This window comes from Manis pentadactyla, chromosome 6 (genome assembly GCF_030020395.1).
Source record: "Manis pentadactyla isolate mManPen7 chromosome 6, mManPen7.hap1, whole genome shotgun sequence".
In the NCBI taxonomy this organism is placed as follows: domain Eukaryota; kingdom Metazoa; phylum Chordata; class Mammalia; order Pholidota; family Manidae; genus Manis; species Manis pentadactyla.
The window spans coordinates 131,348,062-131,368,584 of NC_080024.1; the positions used below are offsets into that span (position 1 = coordinate 131,348,062).

General features: G+C 46.8%; 1 protein-coding gene across 7 annotated transcripts in view; it reads left to right on the top strand.

The window, feature by feature from the left end:
- The first annotated feature begins 4,929 nt into the window (after window positions 1–4,929).
- SETBP1 (SET binding protein 1) overlaps window positions 4,930–20,523 on the top strand; it is a 356,016-nt gene continuing 340,422 nt past the window's right edge. For 2 of the 7 annotated variants that reach the window (XR_008998335.1, XM_036918707.2), the window contains exon 1: window positions 4,932–5,543. The gene's annotated coding sequence lies outside the window, so the exon portion shown is untranslated. Of the gene's footprint in view, window positions 5,544–5,579; window positions 6,198–7,271; window positions 7,363–18,244; window positions 19,177–19,213; window positions 19,814–20,523 lie in introns of those variants that run through there. The other 5 variants (XM_036918708.2, XM_036918712.2, XM_036918709.2 and 2 more) reach the window with 5 other exon arrangements.

Genomic DNA, 20,523 nt, shown 5'->3' on the forward strand with positions numbered 1-20,523 from the left:
TGCATCTGGAGGGAATCATTTAAATTTCCACATCATATTTAATAAAACCAGTATTTGAATGGAATTTTTTTAACTTTGCAATGTAACTTTGTATCTAAAACTTCCTGTAAGCCTCATGATGATTGATAACTTGAGGCAAGATTATGGTTCTCAGTTTATACATGAGGAAACAGGTAAAGGATGCTGAAATAATGTGCTCAGCTTCACCCAGCTAGTTATTGGCAGAGTGGGACTACCAAATCTACCATTCTCTATGTCCCCACTGGAGCTTTTATTGATTGATTCATTCATTCATTCATGATCTAGAACTGACCTTTATCCAACATGCATGGATAGGCATGATGGTATTGAAATATTAGAATTTTTAAATAACCACTGCTCCAAAGTCACCCTCATGCCCCTCACACTATCATCCTGTCCCTCCTGAATCTCCACAGGAGCCAAAAACTGAAGAGCTATCACCTGGATGAGCAGGGCCATGTGTCAGTGTCCATGCGGACTGATTGGCCCCATGTCATATTGATTTTAATAGATTTTTAACATTCCACCATCCCTTACTGGATATACTGGGGACTCCAGGTACAATTTTATCCAGCACAGATGCAGAGGTATAATGCAAAGCCCTTGACCTCAAGGAGTTCACAGATTGTGGCTGAAGGGAAGTGAAAATTAAGGCCACAAAATCTTTTCCTGAATACTTCTTTGGAGGGAGTCCATTACTATTTAAGGTGATCTTCTTTCATCTTAGGACCATCACAGACTTTCCCATTATCCTGAGCTAAGATCTGCCTCCCCATTACAGGAGCTGATTGGGGCCTTTATGCCTTCCAGAGCAGACTCCAGCAAACTAATACCTATTTGCCCTGATGCCTACCTTATAGTTAAGGACAGCTTTCATATCCCATTTCCACTGTTTTCAATATGCTCTTGCTGTCCAGTTGGGACTCTTGTATCCTAGTATCAAAGATCAAGGGAATTCTATAGCAGGTTTGGTCCTCAAAAGACTTTAGAATACCTTGCCTTTAGCCAAAGTGGAATCTGAAGGTCAGAGAGATGAGGGGACTTTCCAAATAGGCTTAAAACTATGTCTCCCAAGCAATGTAGTCTGTGGCCTTTTCATTGCATCATTGGAACATATTTCCAATTTTCATATTTCCAGAATTGCCCCCAAACTCCAAACATGGCCCCAATCACTCTGCAGTTCACTGTGGCCAGCACTGCATTTGGTTAGGTAGACCTTCTATTAATGCTTCCTAATTGGAGTTGGTGGGAGCTTTCTAAATATGCTGTCATATCCTGGGGGCATGCTCTTTCTAGGGGATCAGTGATTCTCAGTGCTGGTTGCATATTGGAAGCACCTGGAGAAAATGTTATTAAGACCAATTAAATCAAAATGGGTCCCAAGTATCAGTAATTCCCCCAGGTAATTCTAATTCACAATAAGTATTGAGAAGCACTATATTATATAATGGTGCATCATTTTTCAAAATGAGAATCAATTTTGCATGTGAACCCCAGAAATGGAGGTGACTGGCTCTGTGCATTTGATTATACTACTGGATCTCAGCTTTTTAGAAAGGTAGAACGGATGGGTTTGACTCATTTCTCTCTACCTTTAGCTTCAGAGGTATGAACATGACATTATCTGTCCTTCCACTTTAAGCCATACCTTTTAGCCCTTTGTCTGGTTCTCGGGTCATGTAGGTAATGATCATCTTGTAGGTCCTTGCAGTATCTCTGGTGTGGGGCCTGAGTTAAGGAGGTGAGGGTTTTTATAGGTTAGGAACATTTTACAGGTTAGGCACATGGATGCCCAAACCCCTGAGCAACAGCTCAGCTGGCACAAAGTCAGCTATTTGGTGATCTCAGATGAATATTTATTCCCGCCCACATTTATTGACGTTCTCCATGCAAAGCACAGCCCAGTCTTCAACAGTTTAATCTTTGGTTGGAAAAACAAGTTACAGCAAGCAAAAAGGTATATGTGTGCAAAGCGGAAAAGGAAATGGATATGTCAAATAGATAACGTGCAGTGATTCTAAAGAGGATATGATTTCTGATCTCACCCTCTTCCTACTATTTCTTGCATCTGCACTCCATGCAATTTGTCAATACCTTTCCTGTATTTCCATACATTTCGATGCGGTTAGAAGTTTGCACACCAAACTCTTCCACTAAGCTGTGAATTCTGAGCTCAAATCTCTAGTTGCTACCATTGTGCCTGGCATAGTTCATACTATATAACTATTTGCTGAGTGACTGCAAGGTGTTGACACTGGAGATTGTGTAGGACTAAGACGTGTGTTGTGAGCATTCTGTCAGCTACTCAGATTGTCCCTTCATTTTCTCAAGGATCCTGGGGTTCTGGGAATAGGTATCTTAAAGACCAACTTCTTTACCACTTCAGACTTTCTGTGTTTTGGGGTGTGGTTGTCAGATAATCAAAAAGTGGCCTAGTAGGGAAATAAAGATAAGGTTCCTTGTGACATTCAGCTAGCGTTTCAATGTAGGTCCAGTTATATCTTATCAGACATATCATTCAGGGGTGGGGCTTTAGTTTTCAGGAATCCTTTATTATATACTAAAAAATCATATCATATATTCAAACTTAAAAGTATATACAAAATATATAGATGTATATTTATAAGCATGTATATATGTGTATATGTTTTATATATTGATATATGAAACAAAGGGTGAGCCCATCCCCCCCTTCCTTCCCTTCCTCTCATAATTGAAATAAGGGCTACTTGTAAGGAAGGGACATTGGGTGAGAAGTCAAGGGACATAGTCTATTCATGACTTTGCTTTGACTTAGTAACTTAGGGAGTTCATTGCACCTCTATCCCTGCGTTTTCAGCTTTAAGATGATGGCATTTGACTAGGTAATCTCCCAGGTGAACTTTTACTGCACTGTAATTCTATAGACTTACCATCTATTACAGTGAATTCTTAGTAAGACATGTGCTTCTCTGAGCTGCTCTTCAAAGAAACCCAACAAAGGAAGGTAGACCCTGTGAATATGCCTCATTTATGGAAGGGAAAGGACTTGGGCAACAAGCCTTAGTTGAGGCTCAGATGCCAGCCAGCCATATGCTCAAGGCCAAACCCTTCTGATTTCTGGGTCCCATTTTCCGCATTTGGAAAGTGTAGGAAATGGCCCACATGAAATCTAGTTGCACAAGGAAATGGGCAAAGGTCCTCTGATTACAGAGAATGGTTGCTTTGAGATTTTATTTTGTGCCTTGATCTCTACTTCTATCACCAGATAATATACCCTGCTGATTTTTTTTTCTGATTAGCATTATTTTTCCACTAGTAACAACATTCCAATATAAAGGGCAGCAGAAGACTTATTGAAATGTTGCCCCAACAGAGGTTCTGCAGTGATGACTAACAGAGTAAAAGCTTTGGGGTCAATCCGAACATTCCTCTGAAAAAGGAAGACAGTAAGAGCACTTGGGTCAGAGGGCAATGAACTGTCTTTTCGGAATCACACTGAGGCCCATCTAGGGACACAGACCAGGATGGCAGCTGGGGGCATCCTCCCGCCCAGGGCCAGGCTCCCTTGCCCACCTCACTGGAGCATCACTGTCAGCAGGGTGTTGAGCATGAAAGCGCTCTGTGGCAGAATTCAAATCAGCAGCTGATCCCAGTGGCCTTTGTGGTTGGTGGGGGACATCCCCCACCCTGGTCAAATCATTCCTCAAAGCAAATGTTAAAAAAACTCTAATATAGAAAGTGGTGGTGAGGAATTCTCTCAGAATCCGAATTCTGAGTACACTCTACCCCCAGGTCTTTTTAAGCAAAACCACTTGCAAACCTTGAATCCCTATCTGTCCTATACTGTCCCATAATGTAGAAACGTCCCTGATGGGTTCCATTACTCAGTTGCCTAAGGTTGCAAGTGAGTTTCTGGAAAAGGTCCCCTTTTGCAGCTCAGATAAAATACTCATATTCAACTAACACTGTATTTTGTATGAACTGAAGACATCCCACCTTATTCTTTCTACTGCCCTGAATAGGGAACTGCATGCCAACGCGCATTTGTCATTTCTCCGTGTCTTTCCCGTCATCAAGTGTCCAATTTTTGTGAATAACGAGAAAACGCACAGAAGCATCTGAATGCATACATGTCGCTTAACAATAAAATAAACCCCTGAAAGTGAAATGTAATTACCAGGTTAAAAAAAAAAAAAGACACCCAGTTTCAAGAGCCTATCACATCGCGCGCCTCTGCGCGCAGCTCCCCCCAACACTGCTCCTGTTGTGTCAGGTAGTGGCAGTGTTGAGCCCGGGAACCCGCGCCCAGCCCGCGGCGGTCCCCGCGGCCGCCCAGTCTCCGCGGCTGACTCCGGCGCGCAGGAGCCCCTGGGCCGCGAGGGCACAAGGGAGCGGGAGGGGCGGGAGGGGCGCGGGGAGCGGCGAGGGGTTCCCCCCATCGGCCTCCACGAACTGTTGTCCTTCTCCCCCGCAAGAGCCCCACTCCCTCCAATTGATCGAAATTCACCGAAATTCACCGAGAGAGGCAGGGTGAAGGAGAGGTCGCTCGCTCGTTACTGGCTGCACTCCCCCGGCTCCAGCCGGGGAAGCGGCCCCCGGTACGAGGGGCGAGCAGTGTGGGCGCCCGCGCCCCTTCCGAGTCGGGTCGCGGGGTGGCGGTCCCCGCCGGGCTCGGCCGCGCGGCCGCCGCGATCCTCCCCCTCCCCCGCCCGCGCCTGCCCCCTCCTTTCAGTAGGACTCCGGGACTCGGGGGAGGGCGCGGGAGGCAGGCGCCCGGGCCGACCCCACTCCAGCGCTCGCCGGGGACGCGGGCGGGCGGCGAGGGGACGCGGCGGGGAGCGGGGCGGGCGCGGCCATGGAGAGGCGGCGGCGGCGGCGGCGGCAGCACTAGCGACCGCGGGCGGACGAGCGGGCGGGAGGGCACGGGCGGGAGGGCAGGGCCGCCCGGCCCCGCGGACCGAACTGCACAGCTCAGCAAAAGCGCCCTCGCCCTCCGCGCGCCACCTTCTGCGAGCCCGAACCCGGCAACATTTTTTAAAGCTCCAATCCATCCTTTGAAGAAAAGAAAAAAATATATAGCATTGATCGGAGAGACGGGGGATACACATAATTTTTTTTTTTCTGGCTCCTGCTAAAATTAGCCGGGCTCGCCGCGCGCCTGTGTGCGAGTGTGTGTGCGTGCGGGCGTGTGTGTGTGTGTGTGTGTGTGTGAATGTGATTACTCCAGGACTCCTCGGGCTCCGGAGACGCCATTTTCCCCCTTGATATCTCTCTCCATAAATCGGTGGCGCGGCGGAGGCGGCCGCGCCGGGCGGGAAGCGCGGGGCTGGCCGGGGCGCCCGCCGCTCGCCGCCGCCTCCGCGCGCCCGGGGGACCCCGGCGCCCACCGAGCGAGGGCGGCCCGCCCGAGGCTCGCCGTTTGACAGATGCTCATCGCCATGGAGTTGCCGCAGCAGCACCTTTGGGGGCTCGGGCGAGCGACCGGAGTCCGGATCTGAGCGAGCGCCGGGGCCAGCGGAGCCGGAGCCGCCGGGACGTGGGTGAGCACGCGCGGCGACCTTGGCCCGGGAGCCGGGCGCCCAGCCTCCCGTGGCGCCGGGGGGCCCCCCGCACTCCCGGGGCCGGGGCCGGTGTGTGTGCCCAGCATGCAAAAGTTAACATCGCCTCTTTAGGCTTTGACTTTGCACGGGGCGGGAAGGGGTAGACGGGGCCGAGGGGGCGGGATGCCGGTCCCGGCGAGGCTGCCGAGAATGGGTGCGATTCCGGCCCGCCCGCGGGTGGGCAGCGATGCTGGCTCCTTTGGAGTGGCCCGTTGGTGGCGGCGGCGGTGGTGGTGGAAGCGTCGGGCTGCAGGGCTGGGAGCTTATTGAGTTTCGCCTAATCTGTTCCCCCCAGCCCGCCCCCCGCCTTTCGCACCCTCCCCCGGTCCCGCCGCCGGCTGCCGGGGCTGGCGAGTTTGGCGTTGGCGGAGTGGACTCGGGAGGCGGGGGAGGGGGTGGGAAGGCGGCAGGATATTTTCTTTTCTTTTCTTTTCTTTTTTTTTTTTTTTGGTCTCTTTGTAACTTGCAGGTTAAGTGGAGCTAGAGAGCTACATTGTAACCTAGTTGGATTTTGGTGGGGGGGGGGAATGTATCAGAATCTAACGTGTCGTTAGTAGAAAGAAGAACAGGGAAGAAGTGGTCCAGCCGGCGAAGGTTGGTGTGTGCTTGTGTTGTGGTTCTGTGTTAGTCTTTCTCTTAAAATCTTAATCAATGGATCTGAGTCTCTTTCTCGTGCTCTCCGGTTTTGGGACTCTGAAAAGACAGGAATTCCCTTAAAAGCAGACGAATGCCTCTTTTTTTTTTTTTTTTTAAAGCACGCATTGTGTGTGTTTCTAGAGGAGTCGTGGGCTTGGGAATTAACGGCAGGCTTCCCCCGTTCGGTGGTTTCCAGTTGGGAGATCACTCCGGAAAGGGAGCCCTTCAGTATCGATTTATTGTTTTTGTCTTTCAAACCATTATCTCGGACTAAAATACAGTCTGAGAAGTTCCACAGAGACGAAGTCAGGCAAACTGGACTGGGCAGATCTTTAGCAAGATGGTGATAACGGTGATGCTGTTTTTGGTGTCTGTTTGTGATGGAAGCATTGTTGGTAATAGCAATTTCTGATCGGTAGAGCATGCTGGTTCTAAAAAAATAAGTAACTGCTGAAATGCTGTCTTCCAGTCCCCCTCCCCTACATGCTGCGAACACCCCTCCTCCCACTACCCACACCGCTTACAACAATTCTGAAATCGGATCCAAGTGGAAATATTTTTTTGGAGATCGGAAAGTTGTTCAATTGGGAGTAAAAGATGAGGCTAGAGTACTGGGAGTGTGGTGAGGGGGCTTCCTGTCGCCCCTGATGCCACGCTTATTCATTATTTGTGTCTGTGCGGGTTCGGAGGTTGTGTATATCGGTCTACAAGGACTGCTGAAGGAAGGATTTCCGATTCGTTTCCTCTTCAAATAAACTGCCTGATAATCTCATGTTTGACGTCTAATGCTGAAAGGCCAATTTGTGCGTCCCTTTATCCCTGCAGAAACTCTCCTCCAGAAGCAGTTTATTCTGGAACTCTACAGTACCTACTTTTCCTTCCAAGTCCTCCTTCCCCCACCCTCCACTAATCACACCTTTCCCCCTTAAGTTTGGTGGGAGTCCAAGGTCTTTAAGGAGATAATAACATTACTTGTTTTTCTCTTACATTGTTTTCCATTCTCTTCCTCCCCCCCACCCCCTTTTCCTGTAGATTTGTACAAAAAACGAATTTCATAAAGTAGCTGTCACTGAAGCTATCTGGCAGATGAGCCCCATCTCTTAACCTCCTTTAGTTCGCACAGGTAAATCCAATGTTCCTCATCCAAACTCAGCTTTATCTGCAAAACGGGTGTGTGTTTGTGTGCGTGTATATAGGTGGGGTCAGGAGTGGGTGGGGTAGAGAAGGGACGTGGAAAGAAAGGGTGTTGTTCTGTGCAGGCCATTTCTACAACCCCGGGGCCAAACCCGGACAGTCTGGGAGAGTTTCCTATGCACACCCCAGTTAGATGTTGTCTGGCTGGGATGGGGAGGCGGGGCCAACTGGCCAGGGGCGTGTGAGGGAGGAGAAAGTTTGTAGCACTTTAAAATATGGCCAGTTTACAATCCCAGGTCATCCGCCTCCCCCTTTCTCCTGCTTTCTGTGGCTTCCACCGTCCCAAGACTCCCGGAGAGAGACACGATCTCTTTTGCCCTGACGTGGAGTCTTGAGGTTGCAGAGCGAAGTTGAAGATGCTGTGTTTTCTCTGTACTTAATCGAATTAGCTGCTCTCAGAGAAGGACGTTCGGACAGATCAGAAAGAGTATGTTTGAACACAGGGTATTTGCAAACTTCAGGGAAGGTAGTCTGAGAAGATACGGAAAACGTGGTGCTCTGAAAGTGCGCTTTGCTCGCCATCTCCCCTCCCCCACTAAGAAAAAGAAGTCTTAGTCTTGGGAAGTTGAATTGGTGTTAGAGCTGGGCTCTGGGAGCTGCTACCCGCTATAGTAACCTGAGCTGGCCTGGGGGGAGGAGGTGGTGAGCGAAGGCGATCGGGAGCCAGAGGAGGGAAAGAGCGGACTTGTCTCTCTTAGCAGGGAAAATAGATGTGTCACTGGAATAAACAAACTGGGGGTGGGGGAGGGGATGGGTTGTAGTGAACACAAGGAGGAGTAGCTGAGAGGCAGCGATGTGGTTAGGAAGAGGGTCCTTTCTAGCTTGGGAGAAAAATATTGCCTTACATGTTCTTCAGTGGGCTAGGCAAGTGAAGGGGTGTAATCTGATCTCTTGTATGTTAACATAAGAATGCTACATAGGGAGGCGTCCCTGGCAAGCCCGGTTCTGCACTTCACACTGGGGGAGCCCAGGGGGATCCCTCAGTGAATCAAGGAGCCTGGTGCCAGGCAGGCTTCTGGTCTTGCATGTCTGTTTTCTGTGGCATGCTATTTTATATCTCACCAGACCCAAATGAGGGTTAGGGGAACAGAGAAAACAGTTCTTGGAATCTTTGTAGAATTTAGTTAAAAATGGTCAGTGGGGAGCCGCGGGAGGCAGGACTTTGCTAAAGAAGAAATAAATAGGTAGGTAGTTCTCCTGGATTCCCAATTCCGGTTTGCTGTTATTTTGACTTTCAATTCCAGTAGGGGCTGAATCAATACTTCTCTGGCACAAAAATGTACCTCTAGGAGAGGAGAGCTCTTTCATCCCGGTCATTATTTTTAGTTGTACTTCAGTCTCTGCTCTGAAGCTTATATATCATATGCAAATGGAGGGAGATGAGAAGTGGCTAGATGGATGAATGGGACATCCTTTTTGGATTCTTGTGGAGACGCTGAAACTTGGCTGGGCCTCAGCCTCCCAGAATGCCAGTTTTTCCCTTGGAGACTTAAAGTTTTAATTGAAACCAGAAAGCTATTGAAGGCAGAGCCAGCCAATGAAACCTTGTTTTCTCTGCTGCTCAGGAATGGGAAATAAATAATCTTTTGCTGATGGCATTTCAAGTTGCTTCAGTTTTCCTTCTCCCAGAAGAATGGGCTAAGTGATTATTAGCATATCAACCTCGTCAGGAGTTGCAGTGCTTTAAAAATGGAATGATATTCTTGTGTTTTTTTCAGGGATCCACTTTGTGGGAGAGGTGGGCAGGGGAAGCGGAAGACTGCTCCTGTCCTGGACAGGTGGCAGCTCTGCCCAGGAAAAAGGACCTGTGGAGTCCTTGCCAGCAGCACTGTGCTTGGTCCTTGGGTTCCTGTGAAGGGAACTGAATAATCCAATTCTATCCCTGTTCTGTATTATGAAACCTAGTGAGCTTCCCAAAATGTTCTGGGTCAGGATTAAGTAAGGAACACTACCATCATACATATTGCCATGGGTGTAAGCTGCTTTTAGAGTTATTTATAAAGGTAACCCTGGTGTTTGACAAACTCTTCATGACATTGCAGACACTTTGGACAGCCGAATGCTTGGTAAGTGCAGAAAAGTCAACATCAAGATGCCCCTATCAAGAGCACACTACTTGCATGCAGGGAAAAGATGCCAACCTACATTCTTGTTTGGCTCCAAGTTTTCCTTTCCATGCCGATGCCTCCTTAGGCATACCAGCTGGGGGCAATATGAAGTTCAGTGGGCACTGATGACCTTAGATCAGAGTCCAAGTTAGTTGCCCTTAGAGTTCTCATCTAGAAGTTTCAATGATTCGGGTCAGAGCAGCTTCCTTTTCAGAGTTGCTTTCTTATCCACTTAGAGGATCCCATCTAAGGTTGGGGAAACATTATTTTTTAATGGCCTTTGGCTTAGAAACCTGCAATTGGCTTCCTATCCAGTTCAGAGCAAATGATGCTAGGGTCAGGTGGAGAGTAAGAATAGCGCTGAAGTCTACAAGATACCTTGGGAAGGAGCAGCCACCTCTCCCCAGGACTGATGAGGAGTAAGGATCCGCAGACCCATGTGGAATAATTATCCACAAGGCCAGTTGAGGTGACCCTGAGGCAGGCAGAGGCTGCCACCTTTCCAAGGGCTGGGGAAGAAAAGGGGATGGATGGTAAGCAGGTAAGAGTTTCAGAACTTTGCTTGGAAAAAAGTTTCCCTGACCCAACTTGTCTTTCCTCAAGGAAAACACTCCCTTTCATATGCAAGGCCTTAGTTGTTTTAAGATATCTTTGTATCCCATCTGCTCCCTTGACTCTCCTAAGGAGGGAGGCCAGATAAGCATTTTATCCCCATTCAGAAGATGAGGATATTGATACACTGACTTGCTGAAATGACACAAGTTGGTGGCCCACCTGGGACCAGATGACTGTTAAAGTGTAAAGAGCATCACACCTGAAGTGACAAGAGTTGCTTTGGATTCTGTCCCCAGCTAAATGACTCCCAGCAAGTTATTTAACTTCTTTGAGCCTCAGTAACCTAATCAGTAAAATAGGGCTAAAGATGCTTACCCTGCCTTACTTCCCAGGGGGCATGAGGATTAAATAATACCAGCTAATTTCTGTAATTGAACTCTGAGCGGATTTTCATGCTGCCTTCTGGAAGCTGGTGCCTGGGATTATTGTCACTGTAGCCCAGAGATGAATAACCCCTTGGTATGAGAAGTGCCTACAGGGGCACCTTGTGTTCTGAGACAGGGAAGAGTTGTTTTCTGAGTTGAATCCTTTAAAAAAAGGTATATATATATATTTAAAACCAGTTGATTTATTTGATGCGTACTAATGCCATATGTATCTAAGACTCAGAATCTCAGATAATATTCAGTTTGAACTCAAGGTTATATTGGTGCTCAGAGAATGTTTTTTGAGTTAGGAATGAGGAGAAAAGGAGCAAGACAAGGAGACAGAGCAGGGGTGGGGAAGGGGGTTGGGTAGAGGTAGGGGAATGGCAGCTGGGTAGAGAGGAAGGCAGAGGGCTTCTGCAGGGAGCTCTAGTGGCTGAGCAGTGACGTTCAGGACAGAGTTTTTAGCCTCAAGAAAATAACTGACTGCTGGATCACCTCTGTCCCAGCACACCCTGTAAATTCTCTAGAATCGGGCAAGTTCTTCACAGTCCATTTGCTCCAGGAGTCTTCTGGATTGCTCCTTTTTCTCTTTCCCATGACTCCTGGCTCCGTGTCCAGCAGCCTGCATCAGGCACCGAGCAGTGTTCTCAGGTTGTGTTTTTACACAACACTCGCAGGCCTCTGCTCCTGTCTGACTGGTTTCCTCACTGACCCTGGGCAATCTGTACCTGTGTCCACCTCCACACCTCAGCCCGCTCTGTGTGGCCACCTCCTCTCTGGAAGGTGTCCCAATTGGTCCCTTTTAGTCTGAGCATTTACCTCTTAGGACATCAGACCAGCTCTCAGCTCCTCACCCCTGTTTCCAGAACACTTCAGGTCTAAAAGTACTTGCCTGGCAACTGGTTCAGGCTGCTTTGATGATTCCTGTCACTCCCTCAGGCTGTGAATCCTTGAAGAAAGGGGCCAGGTTTGCCCTACAGAGCCCCGCCCCTACTTTTGAATGATTTCTGGTGTGTGAACTAATCACAGAATTTATGCAGAAATAGAATATTAAAAGTGAATGTCGTTTAAGGTATCCCAATGTTCTGCTCTGTGAAGCAACACAGTGAGGCCCTCTTAGACAAAGTGAATATCCACTTACATTCATGATTTTTATGTTTTTGGCTCTCTTTCGAGGCAAATGCCCAGGGCTCAGTTCCATGTCAAAGCCTAAGAGTTGATGTTTTAGCACACGTACATCCTATCAGCGCTGATTCAGTCATTCATTCAATCATCAGCTATTTATTAAGTGCCTCCTAGAGTGTCATTGCCACTCTCGCACACACAGCTCTTGACTTTCTCTGAAAATTCCACTTGCATTTTTTGTCCACCACACTCATTTTGCCACTTAACCATGCAGTCTACTCAAGTCCAAGTGCTTCCCCGCTCCTCGCTCCTGGGTGACTGAGCCTGGTCCAGTGGAAAGGAAGGCTGGGCAGGGAAATGCACTCAGAGAGGAGAGCTCCAGGGCAGGGCTAGTGGAGGCTGGCTGCAGGCTGGGCTGGCCTCCCGTTAGCATATGAGGTGGGACTAGCAGCATTCATTACCTTTATACTCCTTAGCTTAAGCCAATGTAAAGTGAAAGAGCTTGGATTAATATGGAGAGAGCATCCCTTCTGAAATTCTGTGATTCTACAGCTAGGAGTGTGCCAGCAATTTTAAAGCTTTTTTAAAGCTCAGAGCTCCTTGAAACCCACTTAGTGGCTTCTCACAACAACCATCCAAACCAGTCCCACTGAGGATCTGTGCCCTTGGCTTAGTCCTTGCTGTGGTTGAGAGAATTGCAGGAGGGGAAATAGGATCAGGAGAAGCTCTCCAGTTGAAACCAGGGAGCCAGACTTGAAGGATAAAGGGGGGAAGAGGAGATAGATGTGAGCTAAGAGTGAAGAAACACCATAAGGAAAACCATAGAGAATAATGTGGAAGAAAGAAAAGGATTGATTCTCCCCACCATTTTTGAAAGCTGGCCCCCTTGGGTGAAATAACAGTTGAGACAAGGCAGATGGTGCAGACAGAGGTGGCTTCTGGAAAATCTAGAGTAGATTCTCTGTCTGGACTTCGCTACAGTTTCCTGGGCCTGTAGACATCTGGAATCACAGCTTTGGCCAGTTCACTGACCTCATGGATCAAGGGCGCTGGGGATTATATTTTTGTGTAAGTTCTGTTGGGCCACGAGGACCGCAGCCACGCCCGTGCTCCTGGGGTGCCCCCTCGGCCACTGCGGCAGAGAGTCTGCCCTGCTATGGCCTGTGTTCAGTAAGGGCAAGTGAGCTGGTTCGCACACATTTGAGAACAAAGGGAACGACCCACGGCTTGCCCAGCATCACAGTCCTATGTGGTTTGGGTTGAGTTGGGACCAGGTGTGGTGAAAGTTGGGCAGGAGTTCTGACTCAGTTTGAAACACTCTGGCTGGATGGTTAGGGAGAGGGAGGCCCTGCCAGCTCCAGAGATGCTACAGTTACTTTTACCATAGGACTTACTTGGGATGGGGGGTGGGGGAGCACGGGGGTTAGCAAACAACATTATTAGCCTAATGGGGTGAAAGCAATTTCTTCATTATTCCTTCTGCCTGCTGAAGATTAGCAGTTCTGTCAGTAGAAAGAAGTCGCCTTGAGTTTGAAATTGGGGCTGGAGAGATGTGGAGACTGGAGATGCTGAATTTAATGGCTTATTCATAGTAGCCTGAGACCACTCATCAGAAGCAGTTGGGGCACCCCTGCATAATAATGAAATCTGAGTGGCAGGTCCCCTGCAGTCATTGGTGGCTCTGTCTGTGACCTGTTGTTATTTGAGCAAAGCCAGCTTTGATTTTTTTCTTAAGTATTGATTAATAATGGGGGCTAAAAAGGATGATTTGATGTGAAAGCCCTATGGGCCTTCTTTCTGCTCATTACTTTGTACTCTAGAGCTCGATTATAGTCATTGTTTTGCTCCACAAATATTTATCAAAGTCTCAGCCTTGCAACTTGTGTGAGCCATTGTTCCAAACACTCTTGGGTGGGAAAGGTTTCCTCTGAGATAGGGTTTTGCCCTTGGCGGATGAATAGTATATTTGGAGAAGCATGCTTACCTCAAATGGAAAGCATCAGTGTGCAGCCAAGGTGGGAGCATGATCTAATATAAGTATGCTGTTTGCATGATCAGGGCTGAGGTGCAGTCAGGGAAGACTTTGAGGAGGATGTGGTTTGGGGTTTGATGGTAGCATTGGAAAAAGGGGACATTCTTGGTGGGTAGAATTGCCCTGGCATAGGAGTAGAGGTGGGATAAAGTTCAAAAGTGAATTTGGAACTGCCACAAGGAATTGAATGCTATTCGTGAACATAAACATGTAGTGCATCCAGCAAGAGCAGGGCAGCCATGCTGATGAAGGTCCAGATGGCTGATAGGGAAGAGCAGGCCATCCAGAGCAGGCGTCTTGCTGGTCTGAGTTCTTCTGTCCACAGTAGAAAGGACAAAACCCAGGGCCCTCTAAGTTGGCCCCAGTCTAGCTGTCCAGAGTTGTCATTCAAACTCGTTAACTTTTCAACCCGCTGATTCAACAAACCTGGTTTGCTCATTGACATTTAAACATGAGTGTGTTCAGCACCCTGAAGGGTGCTGTGGGGACCCCAAGTGATGGAGAGGACATAGTCTCTGTCTTTAGTCTGATGGGAGAGTCCATAAGAACTCTTGAAAAACCGGTGGAGGAGTAGCAGGGGACAGTCCCTTAGGGCTAAGCAACTGCTTTGGGAGTGTGAGGAAGGCCAACACCTGCAGGGCTGGAGTGATGAGGAAAGTTTCAAGGAGTAGGTGGGTGTAGGCGGAGCTGAACTCTGGGACAGTCTGTTGTTTGTACAGAGCAGCAAAGAAGATGCTCTGCTTGGGAATATAGAGGCAGAAAGCAGGTCGCTTCCCAGAGACCAGGGCTTTGTAGTGTGTCAGGCAGCAGGAGAGATGGGATGAAGTCCTGTGAGAAATAGGCCAAGGCTGTCTTGAGATGAGAGCCCTGACCAGGACTTTCAGAGTGCGGGAGAGTAGACATGAGGACAGAAGGGTGTGCTGGTCAGAGGTCTTCCACGCATACCACACGAGAGAGAACCCTGCTGTCTGTCCCATGCTCTGTGTTCTTGTCAGCTGCCAGCTCTGTTCAGTCTGGAGTTCAAAAGAGATGCCTTGAGAACAAAACATAAAACTGCCTATAATGATTCAGAATGGGGAACAGCTATTCTCAGGAACAAAAATGTTCTGTGATATTGGTTCTTATCTCAGAAGTTTACTGGATAATTGGAGAAAGACATGTACACGTTTCAGTAACAATGCAATATTTAAATGCCCATTCAAGATTGCTGAAAAAGAATTATAAAGGAGGGGAAATGGAGCTAATATTTGTTTAGCTTTGGTATGGCTAGCATCTCCTTTGTGACAGAAACACAAATATGTGTCAGATTACACTTTATATTCAAATGACAATGAAGAAAGCAATTGCTGAATCAGATGGTTGAGAAGTCGAGGAATTTGAATTAAGACTGAACAGAAAGAGGGGTCAAAAATAGGCCTGGGGAGAATGACTAGGGAATGTATTATTTATTTGGTTATTCAGTTTAGTCCCATTGCCTTCAGATAAACTCATCATTTTAATCCCAGTTTACAAATGGCATGGTGGAGGACCAGAGTTGAAGTTACCACCAAGTGCACTTTTAAAGACTGGTGGCATTTTGGTTCAGTGGAAAGCAAATGGCATTAGGAGTCAGTACTACCACTGTAATTCAATTCATTTCTCAACTTCAGTTTTCTTGTCTGTGAAATGGGCACATCTCAGGGTTTGGTCAAAAAATAAACTTAAAGCCCTTATTATATACCAGATGCAGGTTAAAACTCAGGGTCATCTTCTTTAGTGTGTAGATCTCTGTTAACCTGGACAAGAAATATTATGATTACAGTTCCTGCTTACAGATCTGCCACATTTAACCTATGTAGGTGCTATTTTGCATATATTATTTACTTCCATTTACATGTTTTCCTTTTAAGATTCTACAAAGAGATTAGGAGGGCAGATGATAAAACTGATGTCTAGGGTGTTTAAGTAATGTGGCCAGTCAGATATAAACTGGTTTGGAGTTCATGTCTGTAGAAGCAGCTAGGAGTGTTTGGTGAAAAGCTGTCATCACTTTGAGTTTCAGAGACATCATAATATAAAAATAAAATCACAGGCTTCAGAATCATGCAAATCTGGATTCGACTGTGAGCTGGCACAGGTAGTATGTGTCCTTGAGCAAATTATTAGCCTCTCTGGGCCTTTATTTCCACATCTGTAAGATGAGGACAGGTCCTTTGCATCACAGGGCTGTTGTCTGGATTAAATTGATAACGTCTGTAAAAGCCTTTGGTTGTATTTACCTCCACTCTCACTACAAGTGTGAGCTTTCCTTAACTGCTTGGAGAAATGCAGGCAGTAGGTAATGCACCAAAGCTAGAAGTTGACCTGCAAATTTGGGGATTGGCTCTGCAAGACCTTTAGAGATCTTTCCCCAGGAGCCCAAGACCTGAGGCTCATGTTGTTGTGTTATGTTCTTGGTTCCCAGAGGAGGCACTATTTTTGCAGCCAGAGCTGGAACTGTTAGTTAATGCATAATGTGCCGGCCTGAGGCCTTAGAAGTTTGATTCTGTTTCTTCTGTCTCGGGGAGAGCCCTGAGCACTGATGCTTAGTTTTGGGTTAGGCTCAGCCTCAGCCAGGCAGAGCTGCAGAACCAGCATGATCTAAGGAGGTGGGAAATACCAGCTGAGCCTTTGAAGGACGCTGGTTGTCAGGTTGAGGAGACAAGGCTCAGCACCTGAGGATGTGAGAGCTGAAGCGGCTGGGAGTTCACCACATCACACCCTGTCATGCCAGAGATGAAGATGGGGAGACACAGGGAGAAAGAGAAACTTTCCCAAGGCCACCCAGCTCTAAATAGCAGATCAGGGAATTGAGTCTGTAATTTGTGACTGATCTCAGGTCTTATTTTATCCGGGAGACAAGCTGGAAACAATGAGAAAGCAATACTCAAACAACATCAAGCCACTCAGGTTAGCAGGTACAGATTAAACGACTAGTACATGCTTCCCATCGTCTAGGGAGATAGAGGAGGTTAGTCCCCGATCCCTGTCCCTCAGGCTTTATTTGGGATCTGTGAAGAGAAGGCAGCATTGAGCTGAATGCTAGCTCAGGTGGCAATAAACCATGGTAGTAAATCAAATTTGCCAAAAAAATTAGGGTCACTAAGGTGGCCCCAACATGTTCTTTCATAAGTTTCTTATTTAATCTTCAATTACTTCTCAAAACAACCCTTGAGGTAGGATTATTCCCCAATTTCCAAATGAGATTTGAACAGTTAAAATATTTTGCAAGAACACAATTAGTAAGCAGGAGAGAGAGGAGGCTAAGTAATCTAAACCTGCGAGTCCAGTCAGTGCTCCTTCCATTCTTCTTTTCAAGGAGAAACACAGCTTGGACGCTGGCTGGTGAGCCCTTACTGTGTGTGTTCATTGTGCTCTGAACTGTGGTAGAGGCTCATTCAAATACAGCCCCTTCCCAAATAGAGTTTCTAGTCTGGTGGGAGAGATAAATAAGTAAATGGAACATTGCAATAGTCAGTCAAATGCTTTGATAGAATGTCTGTGGAAGTGAGAGCAAGACTGTCTGTGAGTATGAGTGTGCATGTCCATGTGTGTGTGTGCACGTGTACATATGTATACACAAGGGGAAGGAGTAGAAAGGGAAGGTTTAGCACTGGTATTCATGAAGGACCTGAAACTTGACCCAGTTTTTAAAGGATGACTTAGAGGTAACAAAGTGGAGGAGGAGAACAGGGCAGGCCAGCCAGAGGCACCTGCAGGGAATCATATGAAGTAATGCAAATCATTACTTTGCATGGGGGGAGCTATAGCTCGGGAACTGCTGCTGGGGACAGTGCTCAGGAACGCTGCCTGGAGGAGGGGAACTGTGATGGGGAAGGTTGCACATAGATGCATAGTCTAAGAGAAGCCACTGAATGTGACCTGCATTCTTTGCTGTATTTTTATACGGGAGACAAGCTTGTTTGTTTGCAGGGTCAGAGAACTGTGGTAAGAGTTGCCTGTGTCTGGGCTGATTGAGAGCTGGGTATGGGTTGGGTCACTAGATCAATTTACCAGTGCTTATGGAGCGTATACTCTGGGTGTTTCTACAGCAGGAAGGATTTCAGACCTACATCACTCAAGGTCATAGGCACCTGAGTCAGGTGACCCCTGACTGGCCTTTTGACACAGCCTCTCACTCAATATGCACTCAGCAAATACTTTGGAGTGTGTTTACGTGGATCAGGAGCTGTGCCAGGCTCTGGGGGTCCCATGGTGGGTGAGCCAAATAGGCACAGCCCTTACCCCCAAGGGGTTACTTTCTAGTGGAAGAGGCAGAGTTGAAACCAAGAAGGGCACAAGTATTTGTAAAATATAATAAATGATAGGAAAGAAAAGTTCTGTGCTATAAAGGCACAGATCAGGGAGTCCCGATCTGGTTTGTGGAGCTTAGGGATGTGCCATTTGACCTGAGCCTGAGTAATGAAGAGTCATTGACTTGGGGGGCAGGAAGAGGATTCCAGACATGTGCCAAGTCCCCCAAGTGCAAAAGGCCACTCTGACTCCCCATCTAAATACCTTAGAAGATACCACTTAACCACCTCAGAAGCCAAAGTCAGACAGTCAAATCTCTTACCAGAATCTGAGAAAGGAGAATTATGTTTATAGTCCAGTGAGCCTAGGTTGAAAATACAATTGCTTCCCTATCTGTAGTCAGTAGGATCACACTCCTAAGACAAGAAACTTACAATTTCTGTCGACTAGGAAAATATGCAGCTAGCAGGTCTACCAAATGGCAACTTTAAAAAAACTAAAGTCTGTCTCCTCCTTACCATTGTTCCACATTTTCTCAAAGTCTGTAGCTTTCAGAAAACAAATGGGCAAGAACAGAGGAGGGAGGTTTGGGAGGCACGGAAGCAGGACATTCACTTCCAGGCAGAGAGGTTTCCTCAAGTAAAGCTCTGAGTAGACAGAAAGAGCCTTTGTCACATGCACGTTGTGGATTTCAGCTATTAAGGATTTCAAGGAATCTGGCAGAAGAATCCCCTCTAAGTCCAGCCTGACAATAGTAGATAAGTGTCTACTCTCAGTGGTATCCTAATAAATGCTTAACAGCCTATTCTCCATATTTTTTTAAGCCCTGATTTGTAAAGTTTGCTGATTCCTGTGGTGTAAGCACTCCTACCATGGCTGATTTTCAAGCTACCAACTCAATACCATTGAGTGTGGAGTTGGGAAGAGATACATATGGTAGGCTCTCACAAACCCCTAGAGGCAAGCTTCAGCTGATATCCTTACTGTCCACTAGAAACTGAGATGATTGGATCACTGGTAACACAATATCTCTGAGGAGGATTTAACTGGTTTCAAGATGGATACAAGGAAGGTAGAGTCAAAAAGCATTCCTGTGCTTTCTCTGTAGGCCAAGACAATCCCGAACTAAGAATTCCAAGACTACCCTGTATGACTCTCTCCTCACTAGAGCATGAGCAGAGAGAAAGAACCACCACGGGGCCTTGGGGGAGAAAATATTCAAGGTAAAAGGAACAGTCTCATGAACAGTATTTACTACAACAGCAAAACAAGATTTTAGAAAGCTGCCAGCCATCTCCAACAGGAAGAAGCATGCACTTGATAGAAGAGCAGCATTAAATAACAAGGGGGGAGCATGCTGAGATGGAAAGGTGTCAGCTGAAAGGAGGAAGAATGAAGAAACATTGCAGGAATACAAAATGTGCAGTAGCAGAATTAAAAATCCAAAGTGAAATCAAGGCAACGGGGACATGGAGAATAGAAGTGAATTGGCATTATGGAGGCTAGGTTGGACTTTGCTTTCCCACAAACACAAAGTAAAGAAATAAAAACAGTGAGAGAAAAAATGAGAGAAATGGAGAACAGAGATGACAGTCCTAAACTAAGAATTGCAGGAAAAACTTTGAAAGAAGCCAGAAATATTGACTAGAAGATATAACTAAAGGAATAATTGGAGAGGGCATTCCTGAATGAGAAAAAGCCTGTATTTACAGAACCAAAAGAATCATTATGTCCTAGGAAAAATAAGGGGAGAGAGTCACACTGCACTAGTTTTGTCATTCATAAAATTCTAATGTAATGAAAAAAACTCTTCCATTATAACAGCATAAAACAAGTTGCCTACAAAGGAAACAAAACCAGGTCAGCCTCTATTTTCTCTTCTATTACTTCAAATGCTAGAAGACATTCTACAGAGATTTGAGGGGAAAACTTTCTGACCTGGGGATTATAGAGTCAGCTCCGTGTCCTTTACATGGGGAGATGAAAGAAGTTCCTGGCCTCTTGGGGATTTGCAGGGTACAAAACCCGGGCAGGGCTGAGGATGGGGAGATCTGGGGGACCTTGGGAGAGGTTGGGAATGAGGCAGAGGACTCTTCCTACATTTGTAATTGTTTGCCTGTAAGACCTTACGAAGTGCATGTGTTTTTTTTCAATTGTTTATAAGGAGCATGTGGTTCTATTAAAAGAGAAAACCGTAATTTAAGGAAGTAGACCAGGAAGACATTTTTTTCAGTTCTGTTGATGAGACACTGAGTCTGAAGGAAGGCTTATGAGGACTAGGTTCAGAATTCATATCTTTTGTTTCCTGTTAAATATCCCAAGGGCTCTGTGAGTTCCACCATATTTTGGAAAGACATAGGCTGATAAGGACCTGTAGGTAGGTGACGCCCTGGGAGCTAAGCTGCTGGAAGGGGTGGGTGATGCTGAGAAGCCCCCTTGGTTTGTTCATTTATTAATTGAATCAACAAGCAGTTCTTGAGTGTTCATTCTGTGTTGGGCACTATGCTAAACATGGAGATGGCATGGGTGAATAAAATGCAAGCGCTGCCTAATGCTTGAGAAACTCAGAA